We start from the raw sequence: 25,887 nt of genomic DNA on the forward strand, positions 1-25,887 counted from the left end.
TGTGCCAGATACTTTTGGCTGATTGAAGGTATTTCAAATATGTGAATAGTTCACCTGAGATATGAGGAGTTTGGTGTGGGGTTTTTTCAGTCCCCTCAATACTAATTAGCTGCAGAACACTTGCTCCTGAGAATGCAAATTATAATTTTAATTCTGAGACTATTTTCATGTTTGCCAGCTCACACATTGTGCAGTGACTCATCAAAATTGATTGTGCTAGTCATTTGATGTTTCAGTTAACAAATACGAGAAAACATGCATCATTTTAACCATGGTTAAACGAACATGCGAAAGCTTTTCTGAAGGAAGAAATAAGGTTTTAAAATATCTTTCTTTGCACAGACAGTGTGAGACATTATATCAATAGAGTGATGCCTAATTTTGTGGGAGAACTGCAAAACAAGCTGACACTGTCTTCAAAATTTATTTTGTTCTTGTAGTGTAACCCATTCATTCCTTATGCCCTCTCTTTTTTTCCTCAGAATTTCTTGTCATTTATTGTGTAGATGCAATTTGTTAGAGGAGGTTAAAGTACTTGCCTCTGTAGAGTACTGGCAGTACAAAGGTTGTATATTTTTTATAAGTAATAGTAAGTTATTGCCTCATCTTTGTCTGTCTGTCCACATTGCTGACAAAATTCTCCATAAATTCATAATTATCTTCAATATGCATTTTCTATTGTGCAAACACTTTTAAATTTGAGGGAAAAATAGATAAAAAGATATGATTGTTTATAAGATGAAATTTCATGCAGAAAAATCTTCAGTCCTGACACAAAGCCATAGCTGAGTTCCAGGGTAACCTGGGCGACACTTTGCTTTTAGGAAAGTTAAAAGGAATTTTGAATCAAACAAGTGCCTGTAGGGCTTTGTCTTTATTGGGAAAAAAAAAAAAATTATATGGTATATTTCCCAAGGCAGATTAATTTCAATAGACCACCTGCATTTTGCTCTGAGAGTTGTGTGGCAGATGCAAGATAAAATAGTCAAACTCTAATCTCAAATGCATCTGTTAAGGTCCAGATAATTCTGAAATAAAGAAATGCCTTTCATTTTGTAATGACTGAAACCCTAATGTGGCCTTTTAACTGTAGAAATTAAGTAAACCTACTTGATAAACTAATCCGTCTCAGAAGAACTCTGAATCACTCTGTAGTAGAATTAAGACTTCTCTGTTTCAAAAGAGGTAAATCCTTCATGTCTCTAATAAAGAAATGAGTGCAGGAAACATCTGACAGGTACCAACACAGATGTGTATGTGCATCCAGAAAGTATTACAGTTTTCTAACCAAAGAAGGGCAAGCATGTTAGTATGTTAGGGAGGTGTCCAGGGTGCTGGGAGATAAGAAAAAGTATATTTATCAAATCCCAGAGACTTCTGTAAGGTTTATTCTTAAGACAATCCTGTTGACCTAAAAGTGTACATCTAGAAAACCAGATCTCTACTGTTACAGCACACACTATAAGAATGTAAATGCAGCTTGGAGCATACTTTATTCATGAACTTTTCAAACTACTGAGACCTTAAAGGAAAACAGCTGAAGTATCTCCCTCTTTCAAAAGCTCAAAGATAAAATATGTATTTAAAATAATAAATTATACATACATCTGATTTATAATTTATTGACAATTAAATTTTTATCACAGAAACAAGGAGAATAGGATTCCTGTAAATACAAAAAGTAAACACATAGGCTAGGTGCTTATGTGAGAAAGAGAGGTTTTGTTTTGTTTATCTAATGTAGGTGTAGTCTAAAAGAAACTCTTCTAAGACTGTCATAAGAGTACCACAACTAGGAGTATTTTTTTCAACGAGAAATAATTTTTTTTCTGCTTTGGTAGTAAAGCATGATGTTCTCTGGCATGCAGTGGTGGTGTTTATCCAGGTGAGTGACATTCTGTAAGGTAGGACAACATGGTCATATCTAGAATAGTCAGTTCCCACACTTCTTGTATTCAGGAAACGAAGGAGTCCTGATTGCACCCTGTGATTTTTATAACATGGTTATAAACCATGAGTTTGCATGTCAAGTTTATAAACCTGAGTTGCATGTCAGAGGCTTGAAGGATCTGCATGTTTAATAAAAAAAAAAGTAGTTAGAATCAGAGGCCATAAAATATGAAACTCTTCAGGCTTTCTAAACTAACCACATTAACCCGCTAGCAGGGCTCATGAATGTGTTTTCACATCACTCAGTGTCTTCCCCCTCTTCAATACAGTGAAAACATGGGCTACATCCAGGTCCATCTAAATATATGTACATATGTATAATTAGGAATTTAATGGGCTGATTCATTCAGGATTAGTTGTTAACTGTAAGAAATTGGTTACAGTCATGACTCTACTACAAATCGATTTGGCAGTGGGTGCAGAAAACAGACCTAGCAAGCTTGTTAACAGTGCTATCAACTGCATTCCAAAAATATTCTGATAGCTCTACTTTATGAAACCTTCCTGAGCTGTGCAGCTGCCAAGGTCACAATGAAGGCAATAAATAAGGGTTTCCACTTGGAAATTTTAGTCAAGCTCATGTCTGTGTGAGACTCACACAAAGACTGCCAGGTTTTTCATGCTTCCCCACTGTTTCAAGGACCTATTCAAAAGCATGTCAATGGGCTTTTTGGGGGGTGAATGATATGAATTACTAAAACAAACACCAAAAAAAAACACAAAAACTTGATGTCCAGACTTGGAAGAAAACAAAAATCCCTGATACTTGATTTCATACTTAACATTTTTATATATATATATATTTTAGATCAGAGGTTAAAAGGTGAAATGCTTGTCCTGCTGCACTGCAAACATTGAGGTGACTAGTTGTAACAGAACAGTGAATTGATTGAAAAATACTTTGAAAGCACCATTATATTTTAATTATCTTAAAATTTGCAGAGTTCTGCATTTAGTAATGAGTTTAGTAAAGAAAACTGGAGAAAAGTAATAAAGCAGTAGGACTTGAAGTAGCTGTTTTTATGATTCCTTAAGGTATTAGAATCTGCAAGAAAGAAAGCATCTTAATAAAATATCCTTAAAAATAAGTCCAGTACTAGTAAAGACTACTTGTCTCTGGAAAAGGAGTAGATTGCAGCAGTGATCTTTCTCTGTTTCTCATTATTTCAATCTTTTTTTTTCCGTTGCTGAACCAGAGAGAGATGGTTTAGTTTATTGCATGTGAGAAAGCTTGATTAATGTTAAACTATTAGTAAATCAAGTGAGGACTTGAAATATTTTGTCCTTTTCAATTCACAATGGAAGAAAAAGAAAATTACTTAGCAACACCTAACGATGTGGAGCTGTGCCCTTAATGTTCATTGGAATGTCTGCACTCTTTTTGTAACTCAGCCAGTTCTTTCACAATTCTGTTCTCTTTTTAGCCATCTAATACTTTCCCCATTAGTGTTGCTAAACAACCCCTTCTTTGATGCACTCTTCACATGCCTGTCTCACACTGTATTTCATTTCATTCTTTCTTTGATAGGCTGTAATCTTGCTTCTCTTTACTCTGTTACAGCTGTGTAAATTTAAATTAATTTTCTTTCTTCATAGATTTGTACAGCCAAGAATAGGATTCCATCACCCCGAGGATGCTCAGTGTCAAATGTTTGAATATGGCAGCCGTAAAACGTTGGTGAACTCAAGGTAATTCTGGAGATTTCATTTGTGCTTTTAAATGAGAGTTGAGGTCTTTGTAAGACCTCCACTGCCAGTGGATAAGTTACAATTATCTTTGAAACGTTTCTCCTCTAACTGTTACAGAAATCTACAGTCCCTCAGGAAGAAGAAGAGTATTAAGTACCTAAATTATGATTTCAGTGAAATCCCACTTGAAGGACTTGTGTTTTCCACTAAAATGTAGTGTTTCTCAAGGCGAGTTTCTCCAGAATCTTTCCAGCATGTTTTCTTCAATTTATAATGTATTTTATCAAAGAATACTGACAAAAAGAGGTTTTTTGAATTTATTCTAAAACTGTTAACTTCCAACAACTTTCTTGTGAGGAAGGAATGGTGGTGACTTTAAAACGTATCCCCAACAAAACCTACAAGAATTACTGAATCTTCACAGTTATTTGTTATGCAATAAGTAACTTCTGATTTTAGTAAGAAAAGGTTTGTCTTCTCTCTGTTGACAGTCACTGTGTCCCTGGCTGTTGTTACCATTTACCAATGTAATAACAGCTTATTCTGTTTGCAGGGCTTGAGCCTTCAAACTGGTAACAGAAAAATTGAGAGGAAAGGGATAGGTTTTTCCTTTTTGTATTTCTCTGGTTTAATCAGACTTAGTTTATTGAGAAGTTAATACTTTCAGGACTAGATAAACCCAAAGCTGATAAGTCAAATAATCCTAATTAGTAAGTTAGGAGCATGAGGCTTGTTCTTGCATCTCTGCTTTGGTTGTCTGTTCACAGTTCTCAGGTTTAAGGATGTGGCCACATTCCCTTTTATCTCATATACCGTTTTCATTTAGTACTCAGTCTCATTCTACTTGCATACAAAGGCTACATGAAATATACACTCTCATTTTTCTTATGTGTCTTCTCTAGCAATTTTTACGAAATACAAAGGTGCTACAAAGACATTAATGACTGTACTTGAATTTAAAACCTCTGAGCTGCACAGGAAACTGTGTTCAAGGATCCGCCTATTACTTGGAGCATCCAGAGTCTGTAACATCAGAGTCCTCTGATTTGCATGCTGAAAGCATCCGACTGTTTTCAGTTGTTAGTTGCCTTTTGCAGACGGTATCCAGATACCCCAAAGTATATATTCAAGCACTATATTTGCCTAAAAGCTGCATGAAAATGTCTATTCAGAAACTGTAAAGCTGCAATGTTGTAGGTCAGTTCAGTCCTTGCTGTTCCTAATTTTGGATTCCTTGTTGTTGCAAGCGTTACTTACTTTGTATGTTTTTTATAGTTAGCCTTTCTTTCAGATACTTTTTCTTTATATATGTTTTTCTGTATTTTCTTTGTGTTGCTAATTCTCTGGTACTTTTAAGTGTTGCTAATTCTCTGGTACTTTTAAGCTAACTTTTTCACAAATAGGTGTCATTTCATGAAACACATTTAGGGCTAGACTTTTTGTTACTTGTTGCCTAATTCTGTGGTGTATTTCACGTAGGCTTTGTAATATTTGCAGATTTGGTTTTCTTATAATAACTTCTGTCTTTTCATTTCCTTGCATAATTTTTATGTCTTTCTGATGCACTATTTTCTCCAATTGGTTCTGTCATTCCTGTCACATTTTTTTTCTTTTTACGTGTTGAACACCAAGATTTCCTTAGAGGGAAATTGTGATATACTGACATACTATGTGAAAAGACAAATAAGAATTTTAAATGAACTGAGGTTTGCTAAAAAAAGTTTTTTCTCTTTAGACCCCCCTTTTTAAATTTGTGAAGTAAATGTATATTTTATTGAAAGCAGATTATTGATGTTTCCCAAGGTTTTTCTGATGATTTTTTTTTTTCTTTCTCTTCAGTGTTCCAGTATAAAAATTTTAGATTTATATGTTATCTACTTTGAACCTCATCTTCCAAATCTCTAGTCAGGTGACCTTTGTCATGGCAGCAACACTGTTGTAATATCCACACTGATTTCTGTTCTAATGTATTTTATGAAACATGATTGGATGCTTTAACCAAACTAAGTTATGTTCAAAATTACTGATGCAATTCTACGATTTAGTTTACTCATAATTAAAGCTGCTGTATGATATTACCTCTTCAGAGTTGCCTGCAAGGCTCTGCATGAAAAGCTAATCATTTGGATTAACTTAGAGTAAAAGTCTAGCTTATGATCACAAATGTGCCCCATAGGAATTTTGTTACCTGTGTTGGGGCACATTACAAACTGTGGTTTAAGAACACACACTTCAATGTACACCTATTAAGGCTCGTTCTCATCTAATTTACGGTGGTATAAATCACACTGAAATTACTGGAGCTGCATTGCTTTTATGGCATTGTACTGGGAGCAGAAGAAAGCTGATTAAATTTATGTTAATTGACACTAATTGGCAGTAAGGACTTGAAGAGGATAAAGTTTTTAATAAAGCATTAAATAGACAGAAAATCTGTCTAAACCAACCAAAGGCATTTTCCTATTCTAAAAATGCTGCTGCCTTATTTTTCATGTCCTAAGGCTAATTTCTAAACTCAAATCAGCTTGGCAGTCTTGGGGTACCTGGAGTCCTAATGCATCTTCATAGTTAATGCTAGTTTTGCTCTCCCAGTTGTTGATCCACCTCTCCAGTCTTAGGGCTTATTCAAAACAAAACTTCCAGGAACATTTCCTTCTCGGTTCTGTAGTTGTACCCCATTGCTCCCAAATCTAAGCCTCTACTGAATATTCTTCTAGTACATGTTGCTTTCTTGAACTACCAACTTATGTTTGCCAGGTCACACTTGCAAGAACCTTCTTACTGCCTCTCTGTCTTAGGAGCCTTCTAAATGTGGTGTCAAACTCTTCCTTAAAAGTTTGAAAGTCATGGCTTCACTTTTAACACGCACAGTCTTCTGCATTTCCTTGTTCATGTAGATGTTGCAGAATCCTGCTGAATTGATATTCTGTAGGTGTTCTGTGTGCATGTGGTGCATTGAAATGTTCAAGGGCAGGTACCATGTCTGTGTGTGTATAATAGATATGTATGAAATGTAATGACACATTATACACACAATGCATGTGTGTTTATATATGCAGCATGTACATTTTATTTACACATACACACGGTGACCTTGTGTGTATGTTTGGATACATTACTGATATCTGGTGCTGCTAGTTCAACACAGCATTGATGATCTCCAGACAGGTGATGTATGTCCTACTGCTTTGTCCAGTTAATGAACAACAGATCTTTCCTGTGTCCTTCATGTGGATGTTCTTAGGACCTCTATACTGAGGTCCAGTGAAAACAAAAACATTGAGTTCTTCTGACAACAGTCCATCCCAAGTCCTGTAATTGTGATTAGACCTAATTATGCAGAGCACAGGTAGGCAGTAGAGACTGCTTTGGAACCTGAGGCTCTCAGATTCATGGCATAATCCCGCTGTAATCAGGCCCCTCTGTAGAAACGTGGTGTTCAGCTGCTCACTTGCCATCGTTTGAAACTTCTGCAAGTTAAGGTTAAACCACAAGGCATTTTCATCTTTGTTTGGCTTTCCTGATGAACTGTCTATAACCTAAGTGCGTAATTTTTGCTACTCATTCATGATTTATTCCTGTTACAAACCCACTGTTGTCACTGGAATTCTTTCCATGGTATGACATGCCTATAACTACCTCCCTAATTATTTAATAAGTGACTTTAAATGGCTACTCTCTGCAGGATCTGGCTAGACCAGATGCTTAGAGTACTGAATACGTTGTCTTATTCTGTGTTCCAAACTGCTGAAAACATTTATTTTCGATTTAAATTAGAACTGCGGGTTTGCAGATGTAATATTTAAGATGTAATTAAATATGGATTAAAAATTTGATTGCAATTTGCAGTAATTTAAATGCCCAAATCCCTGCTCATGACCACTTATTACGGATTTAGATGCGTGTGTAGAAATTATACCCAATTCCTTCACAATTTTAGTAGCTCTGGCTCCCCAGTGGTAACCAGTGCAAGCAAACTGATGCTTAACATAATTGTGTAGTGCTCTGAATATTTTTCATACTGAATTTATTGAGTTAATAGTGATAGTATTTCGATATGTAAAAATTTGGAGATGGAAAAAGGAGGGGAAAAAATCAGCTCTGGCTTCTTATTTGTTGTTTAATAATATGTATGTTTTTTTCTCCATTAGAACCTGAATAGAAGGTTCGAAAGAAAGTTTACCACAATGCAAATTTTTGTTCTGGTTTAATCACACACATGTTAAACATAAATCCTTCAGAAGAAGACTACTAAAGCCCTGACACATACATGCATATCTGTAGCACTCTGAATGTGTTGCAATACTAATAAAATTCCATAGTTTTCTTAATAAGTGAACAGTCATCCTACTAATTCAACAGTTCTTTGATTCTCAGAGGATCCTTAGCTAATAGTGACCACAGGAAAGGGAACTTGCAGGAAAGTGTGTGTTTCTTTTTCAAATTCAGTCCCTGAGTTCTGAACATTTTACTGTTCAGGAACAATGAAGCAATTTCTCCCTGGTGGGATTTTTAGTTTATCCTCTGTAAAATCTGTATCAAGAACCCAGGTTGTAAGAAGCATCCCTAGTTTACATTATTGTTGAGTTTGAAGTAATGCAGCTCCAAATTTAGGAAGCAAAGCTCTGTAACAGAGAGAGGGAGGGAGGTAGTAGAGGTTTTTAAGAAGCATTGATTCTTACCTGTCTTACTAATTTCACCATTGCTTTTCCTGTTGTCACCCTTCCTGCACATTTTCTGTGTCATTTACTCTCTAGAAATGTGCATGATACTTAATAGTATCCCATCTGAAATGTAAGTCTTCATTTGCTTCATAGATCACTTCAGACTGCCTGAACACTCTTCCAGACAGAAGGGCAATTCCCTAGTGTATATCAGACATTAATTCCAGCAAAGCTGTGGAGAGAAAATTTGGGGAATTCAGTTTTCTACTGCAATTCCAGGATTAACAACAGCTTCATATACCTGGCTGGGGCAGGCATCCAGTGCAGTGAACCAGTGGAGTCTGAGTCACAGTACCTGCAGACTGAGGAAAGGAACCAGAAATCTGGCACTGTCCCTGAAGGGTCCCTGCATAAAAGAAGCTTGAGATACTTTCCTGATTACTTGAAAATAGAGCCAGGCATGACCTCATTGCCCTGAAGGACACTTGGCCTACTACAAGGAGGGATCTCTAGAAAAGGTTCCAGGAAGCAGTGGAAAGGAAAATAAAAGAAAAACTGTTAAATACCTGAAATAAACATTAAGTGTTTCAGGTTAATACCTTCAAAATTCTATTTGAAAATACTTTCCGGGGTCACACTCTTTGTTGAGGTACAGTGGTAACATTTCATGACTTATTTTGGACTGATTCCAGGAGAAATCTGTTTATTCTCGGTTGCTTTCTCTCATGTTTGTTCAAGACTGTTGTTCTCTGAATAAGCCAGATAAGGGCTTTATGCCCTTTTCATGAACCTAATTGTCCACCTGTATGGCCTGTTCAATATGGAAAAGATCTTTGTTGTCTGCTAATTTGATCCTGTGTCCATTTGCTTGGTCCTGTCTCAGAGTAGGTGAGGACATGGGGTTTGTGTGCTGGGACAGTGGGAAGGAAAGAAGAAAACTACTAATGTGAGAAAGAGACTAATAACTAATCAGTGAAGTTCTCCATGACATATTCATCTCCTTGATTTTCCCTAATATTACCTATGTAGCAAAATTTTTAGTCTATCAATTAAAATGATCAATAGATTATATTCTTTAAAAATACCTCTGTACTTTGAACCAGACCATTTACTGGTATATTGTTCCAATACCTTAAAAATCCTTTCCATTGATTTCCATTGAATCTCTTCCCTGCCTAGAAAAGAAGAAAATATCACAGATATCCCCAGGATTTAGAATGCCATTTCCTATTTAGAATAATCCCCATCTAATTCTATCATATGGATAGATAACCCAACTTAAATTTGAATGGATTTGGGCTTTTTTAATTAAAAAACATGAGGAAAAAACCCCAAACCAAACCAACCAAACAAACAAATCCCCAGAAAAACAAAACAAAGCAAAACCAATACATGACATATACCACTATTTTTCCAGCTGCTCTGTACACCTACAGGCCCTGGCATGGTTCCCCACAAAAATTATTTTAAAATACAGCAATGGTCCTATTTTCATGAAGAAATAAAATGACTGTTTTGTTGAAATGATACAGGTTGATTTCATTCCTTTGACCCTGATTATTTTTCTTTATCTAACACTTTATCAGGTCCTCATAAATTTGAAAAGATCCAGACATGAGACTTGAGCATCCAGAAATGCAGATGGAAAGAAAAATCAAAATGAGCACTACTTTGAGAAATAAGAATGCAAAGGGAGAACACAGGATTAAGAATATGCTATAAAGTAAGGAAAAGCAAAAGCAGCACCTTTTGTAGAGTTTTCTAGAACAGAAAAAAAGCAAACAAACAAACTACAAAACAGGACTGGCAGCCTCTGTAATCTGTGGTCATTAATGTCTTAGCAGGTCTCAGAGTCTGAAAACTCTTGTCCTGGCACAGGCACCTGAGCAAATGAAAGCCCCTGATCCAAGGACATGATCCACCAGCTTCTCTAGGCTTTCTCAGGATTTTCTGGTAACTCTGAAAAGGTTTAGGATTTTTCAGCTGAAAAGCAGTTGCAAGAATGAGGCAGTGCTACTTGCTCAGTCCTGTATATTCTATATTAGGTTCCAACAGAAGAAATTAGGAGCGTGACCAACAGGAAAAAATATTGAGACTGTTAATAAGTTTGCTTTAGCTGCTTTTTCTTCTGCTGTACTTAACCTTTAGAAGATTTGTTGGTATACAATTAGTCTGACTAATGTTGCTTTGGATACTCCAATGCACTTGCCAGTTAAAAGCACTGACATTTCTGTGCATGACTTTGGCTGTTGTCCAAGTGGGCAAAGAGAAGCCCTGTTTGTGTAAAGAGGTTTGTTTAAAGTAAGGGACCAATAGTCCATCTGCAAATCAATGCTTCGTTCAGTATAAACAGAAAACCAAAAAGATTTATGTTTGCAAATTCAAAAGCCTTCAGACAATGGAATTAAGCAGTTGTAATCTTCCTCCAGACCTAGGCATGGCTTGCTGTTTCAGAACTAAAAAAACATAGAAAATAGATAAAACAGCAAGGGAAGTTCCAATCAGTTACTTGTTAAACACTTTTTCAAGAAGAAAGGTATGAGCCCATGTGCCATTTCCAGTGACTGGTTTAGTTACTGGAAACATGAAGTAGAAAAATCAGACTATGCAAAAAAAACCCAAAGAGAAAATACTGCAATACAGTAAACACTAATTCTTGGAGGAGCACTTTTCTGGACTAGGAAGGAAAACCTAGGAATCACTGAGAAGAAGCAGCTCTAGAAAAAGGGTTATGCAATTCCAAGACTCTTGTGTAAGAGTCTTTTCAAACAATATGTTAAGATCACACATTTTGTGTAGTGAAACTGTCACAATTTCTCTAAGACATATTTTTAGGAGAAGAGATTTGGAGAAAAGTCAATTTTGGTTGCATTTTCCATTTTGCTCTTTTTCCCATAAAAAAATCATTAAAGAAAAAAGTGATAGTTCAGTGTTTTCTAGCTCCTACATGCTATAAACTCTTTGGTACAGTCCTGTATTCTCTTTGATTCTTAGGTTAAAAAAATCTAGCTAATCTTTTCAGGTTTTCCTGTTGTGATTTCTTCTTCCTTAGAATGAACTTTCCTTCAAATCAAACCTTTTCACTTGTCAGTAATTGAACCCAAAGTAGAGCAGAAATGATTCACATTTATTTTATGAATTGGACTGGACAGTAGGTTGTCATTCAGAGCGGCTCTGAAGTCTGCTCTAATCCATACAGGTTTTCTAGCTGTTTACCTTAGAAGACCACAGAACACAGGCAAGGTAGCAGGATGCTGTAATGCACCAGGGATTCATTCACTGGCACTCAGACACCATGGACACTCACTGAAACTCACAAGGATAACATAGAACAAACACCAGATGTATAGGACATACCTGTATTTTGTTCCAAATTAGAAAAAAATAAAATTAAATTAAAAAAATTTTTGAAAAAAAGCCACAACCTGTTGTTCTTGCCATTACCCACATCTTTTGGCATTGGAATTAGATTGATCCTTATTGGTATAAAGTCCCTGGAGGTAGGTGAATTTGTAATGTCCATTTTTTCTCATTGAACATACAGGGAAGTATTGAGTAAATACATTGCATTGTTTGAAATGTTGTGGGGAGAAAAGAAGTTATTGGTGGTGAAAGCTACCAGATGTGGGACTGTGAGAGCAAATGCTGGTCTGATACATATCTACCAATTAACTTTTCTATCTAGATTTTTTTTTCCCATTTCAAAATTACCTTCCTTTTTCGTACTTTTGGTTAGAGCTTTAAATTTTTTTCTAATGATTTTCAGCTCACAGGTGTGTTGTCACGAAAAAAAATGTCCCTCATCAGGCCAGCTGGAAACGCTTTTCTTTTATGAAATACAGGAACTTCCCTTTCCCAGCTCCCAGTAGTTTCAAACCTGAGAAGAAAGGAGTGAAGGACAACCCTTCTTGATGACAAGGTGGAGAATCCAGCAGGTGCCCAGACTTTGCCCATGCAAAAGACACGAGTTACCAAATCTGAATTCTGGGTTTTGAAGGTCAGGAGATGGCAACTCTAAATATACCTTCACTTTCTATCTCCCTGGATTGCTTTCTTTATAGGGGATCTCATAGTCATCCACATGAAATAGAGCACAGCCCTAACAAACTCCATAAAATCTCCAGCTCCTTTCATTTTGGGGTGAAAGTTTCTCCATAACAGTTTTGATTGTAGTTTTGGTTTTGGGGTTTTTTTCTGATTTTTGTTGTTATTTGTTTGCTTTTTGGTTTTGGTGTGTTTTTTTGACTGTGTAATCACTCCTTTAGAGAGTTGTAGGGCAAGTGGAAGGATAGATTTGCATGGAGTTGTTTCAAGGTCTGGTTTTGTTTCTGTGTTTTGGAGGGATGAGGAGAAGGGTCTTACTGATGATAAAATAGAATTTGCAATTGAGGCAAAGATTATCTTCATGTACCTGATCCTGAACTGGTGATGTAAAATGTGGCTGTCATATTTATCAAGAAGGTGAATTTTGCCTATTACGTCAAAGAATATATATTCAGTATGAGAAAGTATGACTGCATTTTGTACACCACTGTGTCTTGGAAACTCATACAGAACCACTATTCAATTTTTGTAGCGTCATGTTTTGGAGATCATACCTTACAAACAAAGCTCGTGAGGTTCAAAGTGAATCAGCAGAGTGAATTACACTATGTTGTGATGGATAAAGAGCTCCACTGTGAGCACTTTTGACTTGACTATGTGTGTTTGAAGTTCAGATGAACATAAGGTATATATTAATCTATATTATTTATACTTTCATGCCTGGCATTTAAAATGTCAAGCATGAAACTAATTCTATTGTGATAAATACAGGCTTTGAGCAGCATAAATTTAAAACCCTGGAACAATAACAGAAGCCATCCAGTATATGAAACCAGTATTTTTTTAAGACATGAGATCGTTCATGAGTTAAAAAGTACTGACTGATGACAGAGTTTTAGTTTTAAGATGCTTCCCTCAGTATTGTTACCGTTCTTCCAGTGTTTCTTCTTGCTATTAGAACAGTTCATTTATTTCTCAAAACAAATATGTCAGTTAGGGAAGATTTAGCTAGCAAGGAGCTAGAACTGAGCAAAAGTCTATACCACTGAGCTACAGTGGTATTTCTGTTGTCGTAATATGTTGATTTTTTAAGTAGGTACTTAATGTTGTGATGATAAAGAGAATTAATAGGATATAAAGGATCTTATAGAACTTTTAAAGGGAGATGAATAAAATATGTTAGTAATATGTGTAAAAGGTTATATGTAGTTCGTTATTTTCCTGAAAAGTTTTTAATAACAGAAAATAGCTGTCCTTATATGTAACCACACTGCATGCTCTTTTGGTAGCCTTGATTATTTCTTGATTTCTATTGATCCTTAAAACCCACATGACCTACTTAAGGCAATTATATTTGCCCACATACCTCAAATTACTGATGTTCAGAAATGTTTAAGGTGAAAGCAATAGGGAAATCAAAAAGGTAAAAAAACCAACGTGTAACTCCTTCAAAATGATGACCCAAAAATTTCTTTGAAATCACGAACATGTTTTCTAGTATCAGAATATGCATTTTTATATTATACGCTATTTAAAGTGTTGGGGTTCTATTTTGAGGTAAGTAATATTGTAATTTATACTATGTGAAACAAAAGTAATTTTTTTAAAAAACATTAACAAATATTTCATCTTTCTGCAGTTGTATCTAAACTCTGGACATGTATTTCTTTAATAAAAAATATTCTCATTATTGGGAGCTATTTTGGTCAGCTCTGAACAACGTTCTGGTTAAGATCTCCCATCTCTAATTACTTTAACAATTTTGGTGACATTTTGAAACTTGCAGATTATTTTAATTTGAAAAAGGGTTAAAAAAATATTTCTCTAAAACAAACCTTTGCACCCCCTACCCAAAATAAATACGACCAGGCCTTGGATCCTGATTCTTATGGATTTCTATATTTTTAAATCATGGATAAAATAATTGTTAAATCAGAAAAACAGTTGTTTATACACACTTCAATATATTTGTTGCCAGGAAACTTGCTTTGTCGTTCACTTATACATTCATCACTCTCAGGAATAAAACAAGTAAGTTCAATAGATTCAAAAGCATCAAATGTGTGTTTAAACAATTAGTAGAAATTACAGTAAACATTTTCATCTTTTTGGAATATTAGATGTAAATTAAGAATACACTGGAGTAGCAAAGGAAAATATCCAGAAGCCAAGAGAACCACAAAATTAGGTTATATATGCAAGCTTTTTTCTTTCTTTTGTGAAAATAAGTTCTTAAAAAATAAAACCTGGAAAAAGAAAGTTTGTAATGCACTAGGAAAATATTAGTTTAGATATTTCTTCTGCATGTTGTGTACAATTTATATTTTTTTTCTTTTCAGTCCATCAGACAAAAAGACAATAAAATGATACAAATCTGCTTCTTGAGGTCAGCCTGTCAGATGAAAATTGAGCTCAGGGCATCAAGAGGAACATCTAATCCTAAATATCTTTTCGTACATCAACTCAAATTATACCTTCTGCACTGAATGTAGAAGTGAACAACGGTACAGGTAAAAAAAAGCAAAATAGGACCAAACATGGGAGAGTTAAAAGTTTTCCCTTCTATTGGAGAATTGTGAGGGTTCTGATGGAGAAGTGATTGATATTAGTTTAGTATTTTTCTTCCTTTTCTGAGTGCCTGCCCTCCCCCAGGAATTTTCATCTTTCTTATTCTTACAGACAAGTAGATCTCCTCTCTTCTGATATTTAATGAATAATGTTTATTAATGCCTACACTATCCTATTGTACAGGTTAAGGCTTTACTTCTAGATTTTTTTCTTTGGGAAAGGTAAGACTCCCACTGGAACCAGCAGGATACTTTCATAGACCTTGTGTGTGACAACACTACCTCACCCGTGGGACGGGGGAGAGAATTGGAAGGATAAAAGTTAAAAAGATCATAGATTGACACAAAGACAGTTTAATGGGGAAAGCCAAAGCCACACAAACAAAATAAGGAAACTGATTTCCATGGCAGGCAAATGTTCAGCCACCTCCAGGAGAGCAGGGCCCTATCACACGTGATGGTGACTTGGGAAGACAAACTTCATCACTCCAAACACTCCCGTTTCCTCCTTCTTTCCACCTCTTTATATCCTGAGCGTGATGCCCTGTGGTCTGGAATATCCCAAGGGCCACTCAGGGTCACCTCTCCTGGCTGTGTCCTCTCCCAAGTCCTTGTGCCCCCACTCATTGGTGGGGTGGGGTGGGGTGGGGTGAGAAGCAGTAAAGGCCTTGGCTCTGAGTAAGCCCTGCTCAGTAATAAAAAAAGAAATCTCTATGTTATCCGTAATGTTTTCAATACAAACCCAAAATACAGCCCCATACAAGCTTCTGTGAAGAAAATTACTCCAGCCAAACCCAGCACAAACACAGAGAAGTGTTGGTCTGATGCTTGGTAGTTGCAGTTCTCAATCATTTCTCCCCTCTCTCTCTTCTTTTGAATACGGTGGGCACAGTAGCCTTTAAAGAAAAAACAAAACAAAACAAACAAATTAACAACCCCCCCCAAAACCCCAAACAAACAAATAAAAAACTAACAAATCAACACAAAAAGCAACTCCCCCAAACAAAAAAAAGCAAAAATCCTGGTTGAACATCCACAATCCTAGTGATTAATTATAGAAACCCACAGCAGAGCAGTTAAGATGCACCTGTGCCACACGTGTGGCCTTGGTATGCTAGGGTTTTTTTTAAACAATTACAGCGTGAATTCTTAACAAAACAACAAACATCTGGTCCGCTCTGAACAAAGGATCATAGAAAATTGCCAGATTGAAACAGACTCTCTGGTCCATTTTGCTCGATTTGGAGGCAACCTAAACCTGTTGCTTCCAGAGAAACCAGACTTGATCTCTGGTGTGTTATGGCAAGTGAACAACTGCTGGGCTCTCTGCTTTCTCTAGTGCTCCTGTCAGAAAATTAATTTTCATTCGTGCCTTGCATAATAATTATAACAATTTGAACTATGCATTTAAGAAATGTTGACCCTTTTTAATATTAGTGTTTTATTTCGATGAATCGTTCATTTTTGAAGATGTGGTAATTGCCTCTGATTATATGAACATCGTACTTGGACATTTGCTGTTCTTGTTAGCCATGGCTTGATTGCATTTCCTGTACATAACAGAGCTTAAATTTCTTACAGAAATAAGAGATGGGAAACCCAAATATACTTGCCTTAAAGTCATTGTGGAAGTCGTGTGATTTCAGGTGAAGGCAGGTACTCTGGAGTCCCTGACCACAGAAAGACCTGTTCAGGTAGGGATATTAACCACCTATTACATTATAAGACCAGTCTGAGAAAGTTTCTGGAAAGAAAAGTGGTTTCTTCGCATGAAATTATTTCCTTCTTTCCTTTCATTTTCATGAGCATTGATGATTATGTATTATTGATACTTGTAAACCAAAAATACGTAGGTTTTCCATATATGCAGTCTTCTCATATCTTTAGTAACTTCACTGATACTAAGAGAAAGAAAATACAATTAATATATTAATTTGTTTTTGATTCCCTGTGCTTACATTAATGCAGTATTACTTTCATCTAGATTTCTTCAGTTCTTTTGAACACTTAGAAGCTAAATAATTTCTTTACTACTTCTTTGTGTCATCCTGTGTTCTATATGTCTCAATCTCTAGTGGAAGATCTCCCTTCAATGAGTATTAATAGAGTAAAAAAAAGAAAAGGTTCTGATTTGCCTTCAACTTGCTTTCTTATGGTTTTTCTGTTTCTTACATTTTTCATTGGTAGAGTTTTAAAAAGACTCAGGTGTTGATTTGTTCTTCTGGCAAGATAAAGAACATGAAAATGTTTTCCTTCAACAGAGAGACGGATCCAATTAACCATTTCCCACTTAATGGTATCAAGGAAATTAAAAGAAGAACTGGAAATTGGATTGATTAAAGGTTATGAAAGGTATCATAAGAAAAAATATTAGCTCAGTGTTCTATAGTATATGTACAGTACATTCTAAATAACAGTTAATTGTATCAATTATCCAAGATTAGACACTGTTAATCTCATTTTCTCTAAATTTCAGATTGAAATATATCCATGTACCTACACATGCCAGCAGAATGTGTATTGCCAATGTCTGCATACATTTTACTCTTATGTCCAAAGTCAGCTAAGCTTTAGCCACAGAAGGCAATTTTGGGAGCTTTATGTAGAAGTCCATGAAAAGGAGAAAAAAAAGATCATATAATGACATAAAAGTATTAATAAAGTTCTATCAAACACAGGGTATTAGCCTGCATCGTACCACATGCGTCTTTCTGGCCTACCCATTGCTCAACATAATGGAAAAAAAAGACCAAAGGAATATAAAATAGGGGAGAAAAACAGAATTGGAAAACAGCCTGCAGCTGGGGGCAGAGGCAGCTGTGGATGGCAGGAGTGTAATTCATTCAACAGTGCCATTAAAGGAAGGAGTAAAAGTGAAACTTTAGTACAGAAGTAATTATGAGAGGGAAGGAGAAGTTTCCATTAATGGAGAGCTAAAAATCTAACCTCAATCTCTGAAATTCCTCTTTAATAGAAATGCAGTTAAATATGCATTTATGTCTCACTGAAATAATTTTTAGGCTCTTGTTCTGATAGCTTTCCCAGTTCCCTGTGTAATTGGGACTACAGATATGCTGCATGTTTTGAACAGAAGGCTCCCCAAGAGTCTGGTGACTTCTGCTTCCAAAAGCAAGGGCAAACTATAAAGGATTTCCTCAGATCAAATGGATTTCCTCCCTACTGTATACTTAGAAAATGGCTAGGGGCTTCAATGGCCCTATGAATTTGTCCTAATCTTATAACTAAAAGACTAGGTTTTTCATTAATATTCTCCATTCTGAATATTTCTTTCTTATCCTTGGACTTCACAAGAGCAAAATAAAAAATAACTGTGTTACTTGGCCTTTTGCCTTTTTATTGGTTTGGGGTTTTTTCCATGTCTTTCTTATAATGCTGATTTTAGCTGTGATATGTGTGTGTCAAGATCAGGTAACACTGTTATCAGCCACGTAATGACAATTAGATTCTTTTTTCACACACCATTTACACTGGTACAACTCAAGACAGTTTGTTTCTCCTCCTGGTTTTGTTTTGGTTTTTTTGGGGGGGTAGGGGGGTGATCACAATAATTTTTGTGTCATTTACCTTCTCTCTGATCAGTTCCATCTGAAAACTGATATGAAAAGTACAAGTAATATTTTCCCTGTGAATGCTGCTTCTCCATTTTATTTGCTTTAAATCAGATCCAGCATCTGGCAGCCTTATTCTGTATTCCAGCTCAAACTGTAAAGGTGGATAGAATTTATTTAATTGAAAGTGAAGTTAATGATAGAGCACTAAATTCTATCATATGTCCCTGAATACTGAAATCATTTACTATTGCTAATGTGGACCATAAACCCAAATTCCTCTACAGTCATCAATTCTGGCTAGAAATTTATTCAGGGTGTCATCTTCACCTCTTCACTGCTTGATTAATGTGCTCTAGTCTGGTATGTTTAAAGAATGTAGAATGGCTGAGTTGGTTGAGTCATATGGGGTCTTTGCCTCTGCAGTTTTATCAACCTCTTTCAGATTCCAGAGCATTCTCATGCCACATACATTTTGTTTGTTCAGATATCACTCTCTGAGCAAAACTTCTTCTGCACAGTCACTTGGGAAAGGTAGAACACAGAGACTAAAATTCATAAAACCCTTCTGAGATTCTTGTTTGCCAAGCACAGAAAAAAAAGCCAAACCATTGGATGTTCACTCAAACCACTGAGTATTTCTTTCCTCCTGTTCTTCCCTCTTTACTACCTCATGCTCAGAACTTATGAAGAAGCAATGTGTTTTAAAAGCATGTCAGAGACTGATGTGCAAATATACAGCATGAGCATTTGCAGGCTATTTCCTAATTATATTCTTTAGGCTCTTCTACTGTTTTATAGAAATGGACATGGTCTGAGCCTTGAGAAATAAAAAGGACAGCTTATGTGTGCCAGAGTGCAAAATGGATTATAATGACCTTTAACAACTGCAACAAAACAGAAAAGAGAGGGGGGAAAAAAAAACCAAACCGAATAACAGCTACTTAACAAACCTTCTGAATGTTGTGATTTGCATCCTCAGAGCACATTCCTACCTGATCTCATCAGAGGTTTTTTCAGTTGAAGGAAGTTATAGTTCTTGCTATATTTTTTTTTCTCTTTGCAAGAAAAAACCCTCCACAGTGGGCACTGAGGTGGATTGTCTGGTGGGGTCTTCGTCATATTCACAGGTCTTTAAAATGTATCTCTAGGTTCAGAGAATATGTGTATTTATCTCACTAATGAGCTGTCAACACTTTCTGTTTCTGTAATAAATATTTGGGTGCTCATCTTCGCTGCTTATCCCAAGGTACAGCACAAATGTATTCTCAAGGTTCTGCAGCAGATGAATTGCTCGGTGTTTCATGCAGTACTGGTAGCAGATCAATTAGCAAGTGATTACCTGGTTTACATGGTTCTTTTTCGGATCATTAACTTCTTGAGGAACGCTTAGGGAAAGTGCTATCTCTTTGCATTTGATACTGCTAAAGAAAACTAGTCAATTATTATGTAAGTCACTCATTATAAGCAACTTAGTGTTACCTCGCTGGGACTCTATTAGAGTTGCTAGTTGTTGTTTTTCGCTCTTAAAAGTTGAATCTCTACATAGCTCAAAATAGGTTTTGTATGCATGACATTATAAATAATACAAATTGCTAGAAGATGATTAATGCTGCAGGGAAACAGTATATTTTAGGTTTAATATTATTTTTTTTAGTTTACATTTAATATACTTTATTCAGTAAATAAAGGAAAACATTAGAAATTTGAGATGACAAATGCAATCTCCATACGTATGGCTGAGTTTCAGTAAATATCTAGATTTCACAATGTAAATGTGGCCACGCCCTGGCTTTGTGGTCTCCTTGGTTTTTACAAGGTTAATCTGGATGTATCAGCATCTATTTTCCTTTTTTTTTAGTTGCTATCTGAATTTGTTTTCCTTCATTATAAAGTCAAGACAGCGATAGATGAGTCTGAGTGATTCCATTTCAGATAGGTGACTGGAATAATTGTCTAATTTTTGATTAGAATAGGCTATGTGATCAATATGTGTTAAAAATCAGGGCATTTTTAAACACCTAAGTTTAGGCTACCAAAAAGCAGAGTATAAGATTAACAATTTAGAACTAAAGGGACATGAGACCCCTACTGTTAGGTAAAATAAAACATACTTAGCCAGTCCATACACGTTGCTGCCCAACACTTTCTTAAAACCCTGGAATAACTATCATTCTGATGTCTCTGCCAAGTACTTTAACTTGTCTTACACTTAGAGCATTTCTGCTAATATTTGATCTAAATCACACTCATGGCAAATTAAACTGATCCTTCTTGCCCTGCACCTGATGGAAATGGTGAACAGTGCCTTGCTTCCCTCTGTGCACATTTGTTTCCTTTTCAAAGAGGCTAATCATACTACCTTTCATTTTCCAAATTAAATTCAGATTCTGCCTTCTAAAATTCCATCAGTCTTGTTGCTTTTCCTTGGACTCTCTTCAGCACAGATATTAGTTATCAGTTATTATATATATTAAATTTTACCATGGTTTGGACTGGAATGAAAAGAAAACTGATCTGGAAGACGCTCGGGAAAGTCAGGACCTCCCACTATCCATGATGCTGAAAAAGGGTCATGTAACAGCGAATAATTTATACATAACCATCTACCACAGAACTGCAGTAAATTTTGGAATTCAGAGATAGTAGTAGCTCCTGTAGATACTCTCAGTGTGATATATTGCAGTAGAGGCATCTGGTTTGAAACAGTTACTGGTGGGCTACAAACTAATTCTCCCTCAGAAACTCAACATTTTGTGCCGCTTGACCATAAATTGCTCATGACCCAAAGGGACATTTTGTTCTTGTGGGTTTTGCAATGTCTGTTGTCTACAAAGCCAGAATTTCAATTAGTATGAGATGCCATCCACAGCAAGAAAAAAACATCAAATAAAATTTTTAAGTGCAATCCAAGAGTGATGGATTTTATTAAAATAACTGCTTCTGCTTGATCACCCAAGAGTAAAACTAGATTTATGGTTTGCAGGTTTTTTTTTTGTTTTGAATTAGAGTTTTGGCCCAAAACTACATTAGCTTGATTTAATTCCATAACAGATTCTTTTGTGAAACCTAGCATGTCAGTTTATCGCTATGTCTCTTAATTTGGATAAATGCATAAATGGATATTTGTTAACATACCAAATAAATTCACCCTTAAACCTTACTTTTAGGGGTAAAATCTCATTCAATGTATTATTTGCTTTATGATTACCAGTATGGTAAATCAATCACTGTTTTTAGTATTCTCCAGTTCAGATCCAATGCAAGTTAAATAAGTTGTGCGTATTGCTTGTTCTTTAAGAAATTACGTGTTACCATAAATTATTGAGTGAAGAGCACAAAATATGGTTGGCAAATCCTTTTTAGAATTCCATCTTTAGATAATCACCTTTTATTAAAATGCCAATGAAAACACATCACTGTAAAGTAAAAATTGTTCTCTAGCAACTTATAGCTGTAAAAAACCGATGCAATTATTTTCATTTACAACACTATATCTTAAATGATGAACCTCTGACAAAAACATAGCTTAAACAAAGCCTTCCAAAACACTTTTTCTTACCATGTGGTGTGGCACATAAAACTCATAGCAGTGAAACTACCAGGTAGAAAATCACCACTTTAAAATGCAAAATAACTTCAAACTGTTGTGTGAGATAATGAAACTAGAACATTTAGGAATACAGCAATATGATGATCCCTTATAAATTATCACAGTTAGACCCGTTCTGCGAAGTATGAAGATTTCTGTCGACTTCTGTAGGACCAAAATTTAATTAAATTTGCCTTGAAAGAGGTGAGGTTAATCTGCTATATGTATGCCCTTTGTAGATTTGCTGATTAAATGCCCACTTTGTTATAATGAGAGAGAAGCTTATATACTGCTGTAAACTGCAAATTAAATATGTACCAAATTAGATAATGGCATAACTGTGTATTAGGTTGTCTTGAGGAGACACATTAAATATTTCCCTTTGAAATGTTACCTACCTATATTGTCGAGGTTTGGAAATTATATATCTCTAGTTTCAGAGCAATGAGTTTCTATTACTTTTCTTTTGACTATGATACAGGTCACCTTGCATTCTTAACTTGTTACTTTGCATCTACAGAGGCTGAAACATTTAAAGCGTCATGAAGGCGCTGGGGGGAAAAAAAAAACCACCAGTGGTTTAAATAGGAGCTTGAAAGACATCTGGAGAGGGAAAAAGGATGTGTGTGTTAGGAAAGACAAAAGAAAAAAAAAAAGGACAAAAAAAAAGAAAAAAGAAATAAGAGATTTACAATAGGGGAGCTCTCTGGTCTCTGACCATTGCAAATTTTCCTATGCACTCACATAAATCACGGAGAAAGGAAGAAAGAAATACTACAACCAAAGAAAAAAAAAAAACCATTATATCACATGCACATTTTTGCTCTTTTCCTTTTTCAAAGTAGGCTTAGAAAGAACAAAGGGCTTAGAACTGTTCAATGATATTATACCAGGGAAGTACTGTACTTGGGGTTCCATTTTGTCACCTCAAAGAGGATTTAATTCAGCTGTCAGAGTGTGCTTTTTAGTTTGTAGACCGAGTATGAACAGGGAGAATTCTGTTTGTTCTTTAAAAATAGTCCAAAACATTCTACTCTTTGTGAAAATTTCTTGAAGTTTAAATAGGAAATAAATTCAAATTCCCTATTAAGTTAACCGTGATGCTTGTTTCTTATTCCTCAGAGAACAGTACATCACTGTTCTACTGAGGCTAAAAATAAGCTTCATATAAAAATCAGTGCTCACTCTATAGAAGTTTTTGATTTTATCTGAAAGTCAAACGGTCTTTAAAGTTATACAAGGTCACTTATTATTCTAATTTAATTTTTTCACTGGTGCCATTATTTTTTCATCTAGCTTAGGCTGAAGTTACCTACCTGGGCTGACAGGTACAATATGAATTGAACTAACCTGGTAATGCTTACTTCATCCTTAAAGCAGTGAGGTAATTACCTAAAATAAGACTTAACAGAAAATTTTTGCCCGTCAATTAATACAGAGGCATGAGATGCATTTAACACAAGAGACAGGAGCATTGTTCTTATAAAAGGGTGATTTTTATGGTTTTAAATCTCATTAGTGTTTTCTTTATCAAGTCAGGAACTGTTTATGGTTTCTCTCCATAAATACATTTTGAAATTACATGACTATTCTATGACAAAGCATTCAGGGCGGGGAAAGACTCACAACATGCACCTATTTACTTCCTTCACAACAAAAAAAGTCAAAATCTCACGCTTACTAAGATGACAGTAGTACCATTAATGGATGAAGAAGTATAGACTGTAAAATACACAACTGTTGAGTGTGTATCTCCAGGCTAAATGCACTGCCCAGGAGAGAACTCTGGTGTGTTTTGGACACTGAGAGGTCTGAATGAATTGGGGCCAATCCCACTTAGAACTGAGGAGCTGTCTCTCTCCTGTACTGGTGAACAACCTCTTCTGAAGGAAACACAGCTGGCAACACCCTCCAGCTCTATGTGTCATCCTTACTTTGGGCACTGGGGGAGTGATCCCCTGCTGGAACACAATCCAGAGCCTGCTAAGCAAGTTCTGAGTAAGCAGGGAGTGCTTTGGGATCTCATCTTTCCATTCCTCATCTGCCACAAACATCTGCTCCGGCAAGGTTTGAATTTATAGATCTGAGCTGTAAAAGTGTGTAGTTATTAAAGGCAAGTATGGCTTTTATTCCATTCCTTTCTTCTCCCCTGCCCCCCACCCTCCCCAGCCTTTTGGCTTATGTCTGTGAAACTGTTGATATTGTAATGTGATAACACAGCAAGGAGTACTAAGGCCAATATCTTTCCATGAGTCCTTCTTCATCGATAATTTAGAGAAAGGCAGCCCGTGATACTTTGCAAAACACTGTCGTGGTGGCAAAGAGCTCTTGCTTTATTTTCCTATCTTCAACTTGTATATGACCAGGAAATGAGATTTTTTTTTGTATAATCCTGCTTCACTAAAGCTATACAACTACTGTATTATTGGTTTTGTAAAGAAAGGTTAGATTTTAACCTCTGTCTTTCCTCACTTCATGTTTCACTAAAGAAGGTGTTTCAAGGGGAAAAAAAAATTGAGGTGGATTTCAGCTTCTGGTTTATATCAGAAAATATTTTGTTAAGTTACCAAGGGAAAAATCATTAAAGACCTTGGATTGCCAGTTTGGTTTACAACATTTCACCATAAATTCAACTGAGATGAAGATGGTTGTTAGAAAATATGCTTTTATCAGTGAACTTAAAAATGGTGCCTGTGAACTTGAGATTAGTGAAATACAAACAGTGTATTTTCTATGCATATTTTTCTATGATGTTATGAACACTTTTGTAGTTACTATTGATTATGACACCAGATGAGTGTAAGCTCACTCTAACATCCTGCTTTCAGTAAGATAGAGGTTGAGCAACTCTTGACTCAGTAATGACCAGGAATGACTAATATGTAAGGAAAAGTCACAGTAAACTCTGTTACACTACAAGTTTTGCCTATTGTGGAGGGCATTGAATATTTTCCTTATTTTTTTCTGTCTCTCTCTATTTTTTTTAAATGAAAAATTGTCACATAAAATATAGACTTTCTCTTTCCTGTGTAGGATGTAGAAGCAGGCACCAAGGCCATCAGTGGTGACAAGGTGGGTGCCCATGTGGTAGAGCAGCAGGGCATTTATAACTTGGACTCAGTTGGATTAACATGCTAAACTAGATTCTTCACTGGTGTAAATGGAATGCAGTTCCCTCTGAAGCTGAAAGAAATCGCACCACCTGAGGACCCCACGTCAGAATTACCTGAAATCCTGTAGGCAGAAAAATGCAGGACGTGACCCACCGCTTTCTTCATCATACAGGTGACAATTTTAATTCCAAGAATTCTTACTGTGCACTGTTGGATTTGAAAATATTAGCATGCCTTCTATTGTGCTTACGTCCAGGTTAGAAAAATTAGGATTTGTTCTTCATATTAGGGAGTAAACGCACACGAGCATGTATATTTAACATTTATGTTCATGTTTTTGCAAGTCCAGATCTATTCCTAGGTTTGCAATAATATTGGGGTAAGATTTTTATGCAATTATATTTACATTTAATGCATTATTCCATTATTTTTGCACTGTCTTAATTAAGTAATCTAGGCATAAGTCTGCTAATGTTGTAAACCAGAATAACTCCTTTGATTTATATACCAAATAAGAGTCTGATTCTCTACCTTATTGTTGAATTTGTTGAGGGTTTTTTTTTCCCCTCCCAAAAGACAAAATTCTTGTTTATTTGGAGGGTTTTTTTAACCTCTTGGCTGAGTGATAAATTTCTGTTTATCAGCCACCTGCATCTCCTCAATGCATTCGGAGGCAAAAATCAAGGCATAAGAAAGTCC

At 35.8% G+C, this 25,887-nt stretch overlaps 1 long non-coding RNA gene across 1 annotated transcript; it reads left to right on the top strand.

Annotated features, from left to right (window-relative positions):
* The first annotated feature begins 3,532 nt into the window (after window positions 1-3,532).
* LOC126649658 (uncharacterized) lies at window positions 3,533-25,210 on the top strand. The gene is made up of 3 exons (XR_007631117.1): window positions 3,533-3,639; window positions 16,496-16,608; window positions 25,109-25,210. It is a non-coding gene; the product is annotated as an uncharacterized LOC126649658 (long non-coding RNA).
* The last annotated feature ends 677 nt before the right edge of the window (window positions 25,211-25,887 follow it).

This window comes from Myiozetetes cayanensis, unplaced genomic scaffold (genome assembly GCF_022539395.1).
Source record: "Myiozetetes cayanensis isolate MyiCay16 unplaced genomic scaffold, myiCay2020 scf5-8, whole genome shotgun sequence".
In the NCBI taxonomy this organism is placed as follows: domain Eukaryota; kingdom Metazoa; phylum Chordata; class Aves; order Passeriformes; family Tyrannidae; genus Myiozetetes; species Myiozetetes cayanensis.